The sequence below is a fragment of the Hibiscus syriacus genome, unplaced genomic scaffold (assembly GCF_006381635.1).
Source record: "Hibiscus syriacus cultivar Baekdansim isolate YM2019G1 unplaced genomic scaffold, ASM638163v2 tig00112215_pilon, whole genome shotgun sequence".
Taxonomy (NCBI): Eukaryota; Viridiplantae; Streptophyta; class Magnoliopsida; order Malvales; family Malvaceae; genus Hibiscus; species Hibiscus syriacus.
In genome coordinates this window covers 97472-103566 of record NW_024063268.1, presented here as the reverse complement: position 1 = coordinate 103566, position 6095 = coordinate 97472, and the positions used below count along the sequence as shown (strand labels likewise).

The 6095-nt window shown below is 32.7% G+C and overlaps 1 pseudogene; it reads right to left on the bottom strand.

The window, feature by feature from the left end:
* Positions 1 to 5538: 5538 nt before the first annotated feature.
* LOC120175810 lies at positions 5539 to 6028 on the bottom strand (annotated as a pseudogene).
* Between the last annotated feature and the right edge of the window lie 67 nt (positions 6029 to 6095).

The following is a 6095-nucleotide window of genomic DNA, read 5'->3' as shown; positions in this document are numbered from 1 at the left end:
TGGTTCAATTAACACCATTTTCGTTACATAACTAATATTGTCCCGGCATACATACCAGAGTTTGTGCAGTCTGAGGCACCCATCTATTATTAATATTTAATGATTTGATAGTAATGATTAGTAATAATGAAATTATTATTAATATTTAATTATTTGATAGTAATGATTAGTAATTATTAATAATAATGAAATTATAATAATAATGATTTACTAATAGGGTGATAAATTATTATATCTTCACATTTAAGTTGAAATTATGTAATTTTTGTCGATAAAATATTCGACTGGAGGTTTTAAATAGAGGGACCTAATTGATATGACATTTATAATTCGAGGACTTGAATAGATTTGAATGGACGTGTGGTTCAATTAACCATAAAAATTATTTGATAATAATCATTATAATGATTTAATAATAAATTTAATAATGAATTTAATATTTGATGATTTAGTAATGATATGATAATAATCATTATAATAATGATTTGATAATAATCATTATAATAATAATTTAGTAATAATCATTATAATAATGATTTAATAATGATTTAAATATTTAATGATTTGATGATTTAGTAATGATTTGATAATAATCATTATGATAATGATTTAATAATAATCATTATAATAATCATTATAATAATGATTTAATAATAATGATTTGATAGTAATGATTTAGTAATGATTAGTAATAATGAAATTATTATTAATATTTAATGATTTGATATTAATGATTTAGTAATAATGAAATTATTATTAATTTTTAATGATTTGATAGTAATGATTAGTAATAATGAAATTATTATTAATATTTAATGATTTGATATTAATGATTTAGTAATGATTAGTAATAATGAAATTGTTATTAGTATTTAATGATTTGATCGTAATGATTTAGTAATGATTAGTAATAATAAAATTGTTATTAATATTTAATGATTTGATAGTAATGATTAGTAATAATGAAATTTTTATTAATATTTAATGATTTGATAGTAATGATTTAGTAATGATTAGTAATAATGAAATTATTATTAATATTTAATGATTTGATATTAATGATTTAGTAATGATTAGTAATAATGAAATTATTATTAATTTTTAATGATTTGATAGTAATGATTAGTAATAATGAAATTATTATTAATATTTAATGATTTAGTAATGATTTGATAGTAATGATTAACGACTTGAACAATGAACAATGTTTGGTTCAATTAACCATATTTTCGTTACATAACTAGTAATGAAATTATAATAATGATTTGATACTAAAAATCATTATAAATATGTCAAATTTGTTAAGGTTTGAAAAAACTAGTCTAATTTTAATATTAAATTTGTAACAAATAACAAACTAGTTTACAATTGTTGCCGATGTCGGGGTGTTGTTGAATGATAATGTTGGGGCGGACGTCTGATGCGTTGTGGCCGTTGCGGTTGCTCAGGAGTATAGTACCCATCCTCCTCATTCGTTGGGGGCATTTGAACTGACATGTGTTCAAAGTCATACGTCGACGAAAACATGGGAGAGTAGATGGATGCATCAGGCTGCACAAACTCTGGTATGTATGCATCGCCGAACAGTTGTGGTGCGCTATTATCCACATCGGTCATTTCCGCTTCAGGTTGTTGAGATGAACTCCCACTCCCACTTGGTAGAGAGTATTCAGCTTTACCAAATCTTTTCTTAAACCTCAAAAATTGTCGCCTCTCTACAATTGTTGTCAAGAATGACTTTCCATTATCCAAAAAATAAGCAAGGTAAGCCGAAGTCTCAAAATTAAAGTCGTCGTCTTGAATGTCGTCAAGAGTTGGCATGAATGAAGCCCTATTATTCCAAGCATTAATGTAGGTTGCATGCTTCTCAACCCAATTAACATTTTCTTTACGACGACCATCAAATCTGTGCAGCTGGTCATGCGTCTCAACCCAATTCACCTGACGACGACCATCTAAGATTTGGAGGAGGTCATGATCCCATGGACTCTGCGGAATAGGTTGGTGGAAGTGGAATTGCCTCAACACTCTATCCCCAAATTGGATCTCAACAAAAGCAAAATTGATCAATGGTGTAACAGCACACCAATATTGAAACCCATCTAAAATATCGTGCGGTATCAACGCAAGTATTTCTTCATTCATGTATGGTCTCCAATTAAACTGTAAAATTACAAAAACAATAAAATTTATTTAAATCAAATAATATAGTTAATTTAAATAATAGTTAAAAATAACAGATTATACATACCTCCTTTTTTGCCTTAATGTCGATCTTCAGCCTGAACTCTTTAATGTTGTTGTGCACCAACCCCGTGCCTTCAATTTTATGCCTCCATCTGTATATCAATCAAAAAAAATATGGTCATTTTTATTTTATAATTAATATTTTATATGAAAATAGAGAATTCATATTACCTTCCGGCAAGCAGAAAGTCAACCGCAATCCGACTAATCGGTGTCAGAAACGAAAGTCTATGCCAAGCCCATTACTGTAGCAGCAACAGACATCCACCGATTTCTGCTGTATTATTATCATTCACGACTAATGACGCCTTGCATATCTCACGATACAAGAACGCCAATATCGCCGATCCCCAGCTATATTGCCTACTATTCTCAAAATTTCTTAAAAAAATAAGATATTGAGTGTGAACATAACTACCGAATATATCCGGTATTAAAATACCCCCAATCAACTGTAATATATATGCTCGTGTTGCATATATAATTTTGTGCTCCGTACTATTTGGTTGAAGCTGAAATTCATTCTTCAACCATGACAACCTCACACGCCACCCTTTACACTCTGGTGGTACGGGCGTTTTCCCAAGAAACAAGCTACAAAGTTGTGCCACATTATTAAACTCATGTGACATTACCACTGGCATCCCATTTGTTTGGACCCCGAGTTGCAATGCCACATCCTCTAGAGTTACCGTACATTCGCCACACGGCAAATGAAACGTGTGCGTTTCTGGTTTCCAACGCTCAATCAAGGCACTGATCAATCTGTGTGGCTTGGGCACTTTATGTAGCGAAGACGAAGGACTCGCTACTCGTCCTCCTGCAATTAAATATTTCAAAAAATTTATCACAATCATAAAATAATATTCAAATATTTATTAATTATAATTCATTAAAGAAATATTTTATTCACCATTATTCCCAAATGACTTGAAATATGTTCATTGTCAAGCTTCAACAGTGGAATTTGGTCAGCCATTGGATGAATCTGTAAAAAAAATTAAACAACAATATTTAAAAAATATTTAATATAATCTAATATAAACTAACTAACTAATTTACAACACTAAACTTTAATATAATAACTTATAATATAATAAACTAATAAACTAACAAACTAAACTTTTTAAAATATAAGTTAAACGTAAACGCTAAACCCTTAAACAACTAATAAAATATTCTTTTATATAACTAAAACTAATAAACTATTTTTTCATTATAATATACTACTAATAAACTTACTAACTAATTTTATATAATATAAATTCAACAAACAAATATAACTTAACTATTTAACTACCACAAACTAATTAAATAATTTTTTTATATAACTAACGATTAACAAAACAAACTAATTAATTATTTTTTAACTATATAACTATCAAACATACTAATTAAATAAATTTTTATTTATGTATAATATAACTTAAACTAACAATCATATAACCCTAAATTAACAAACTAATTAACTGATTTTTGTTTTACCATAAACCCTAAACTAACAAACTAAACATTTATAATAATAATCTAATTTAAATAAAAATATTACCTCACAAGAGCCTTATCTCCCTTTCTTCTTCTTCCTTTCCTTTCTCCCTTTCTTTCTTTCTCGGCTGCAATTTCTTCTCCCTTTCTTCTGCTGCAATCTCTTCTCACTTTCTTTCTTTTATGTTCTCACGATAATGCACACCCCATATATAATTTAGGTGTCACCGGCTGCCTTAATTATTTCACCAATAATGTCACCGGCTGCCTCAATTATTTCACCAATAATTGTGCAATTGCACCAGCTGATTTCACGCTGCAATGGTTCAATAATTGAACCAATAATTCACGGCTTCACATGCATGCAATGCTGCATGAAGCAGGTGATTTCACGCTGCAGGCATGCAGCGGGAGCAGGAGGGGAGCACGGGAGCAAAGGGGAGCACGTGAAGCTTGGTCGCCGCCGGGACTGCTTGGCGACCTACAAGGTCACTGGGAGTGCATGGCGACCTTGTAGGTCGCTGGGAGTGTTTGGCGACCTTGTAGGGGTGTTGGGGAATGCATGGCGACCTGTTGGGGACGTGCATGTGCCACGCAGACGTCCATTATCTCCCGGGAAGCCAGGCGACGTAGTAGGTCGCCCGGAAGGCATGGCAACCTACGGGCACACTATTGATTTCGCCCTATTTCAGCAAATAATATAGGCAGTACATTAGATCATGAATTATTTATTTTGAGTGCATTATATCGTGAGTTTAGCCAATTTGGAATGAATATAGAATAATATTTGTTCAAAGATTCTCAATCATTTGAACAACCCTACATACGTGATATAGGTGTATATATATATATATATGCATAAATTTTAAGGATGGTGGGGTGGGTTTTATAGGATAAGAGAGACCATCGGGTGTTATAAACTTCACAAATAAACGCTATCCTTGTGTGTGTGAATGTGGAAACTGATTTATAACAAAATAAATAAATAAAAGTAGGAGCAACGTTAAAGTTGAAAAAAATAATAATTATTGAATGGTTTTCCAAAGTGATGTAACCTGGAATTTTCCTCATGTTTGTTTGAAGGTTTAATATCCAACAGTTCTCTTACAGTTTAATTTAAAATCAGTGATGACACAAACTACGGATATCTATCTCTCAATCTATCAACAAAACTAATTCCAGCACACCCATATCTTATTCCATCAACACATTCCATTTATGATGATGACCTACCATTCATATTCATCATCCATGAATCATACATACATACATGTGTCACCCTAAAATGAAAGCCGGTGCTGCTCAAGTAAAGAGGAAAAATAGCACCATCTTCAAATGTATAGTTAAGAGACTAATAAGATATTTTGTATGAGCCTGCTGACATTTTGCAAACACTAAATTTACAACTCACAACAAAGAGTCGAATCTGTTGAAATTACTCTTAATTTTTTTTTTTTTTTGAATAACTTTTATCTCGATTAAGACAATAATATGTATTATCGTGGCTATTACGGTTGTGAAATAAAGATCAAAAAGAGGACTAAAATACATCAACGTCACAAAGTTAACAAAAAGTGATTTAAATATTCAATTAGAAAATAGTACCAAATCATAAACAAAAACATCAAACTCATCTACTCAGCGCCCCCTTCAGAGCTACAACTCTTAAATCTAACCCTAAACCAAATAACCTCAAAACCCTATTTCTTTCTTTGTTTGTTTCCATCAACAGTTGACATTTTCTCGCATGTTAAAAGATAAAGATCGACCAAATAAAGAGATAAGAAGAAGGAAAGAAAGTAGCTTTTATAAACGGAGAGTGAGGTCAACATCTACTGCGGCGGAGTCATAAGCATCATCAGTGGTCGGGGACAAAGTCTCATGGGAAGAAACGCCACTGAACCCCTGATGAGGAACGGAGCCGGCAGGAGGGAGGTGGGGTTGAAAGGGCTGGAGCCGCCGTTGAGCATCACCACCAGGGTAGCCCATAGGCGGTGGTTCAGTAGGGAAGGTGGATGAGTAAGGGTTGTTAACCTGTAGGTGAAGGTTGCGACTACAGGTTATCTTGATCACCACCGGTGCCGGGGAACTTCCTCCGAGAGGCGGCGCGTTCACGCTTGTGAGCGTTTTGGTGGCCGCCGAGAGCTTGGGAAGTGTAGAATTTCCTGGGACAGTAGAGGCATTGGAAAAGCCTGGGAGGAGCGGATGGTGAAGCTCTTTGGGAGTGTTTCTTCGAGGGCTTCGGAGCTGAACAAGCCTGATTGTTGAAGAAGTTGTACATTGAGGGGTCTGCCATTGATGCTTTTGGAGAGAAATCAAACAGAAAGATAGTGGAAATGTAGTGGTTATAGGATACATGAGTT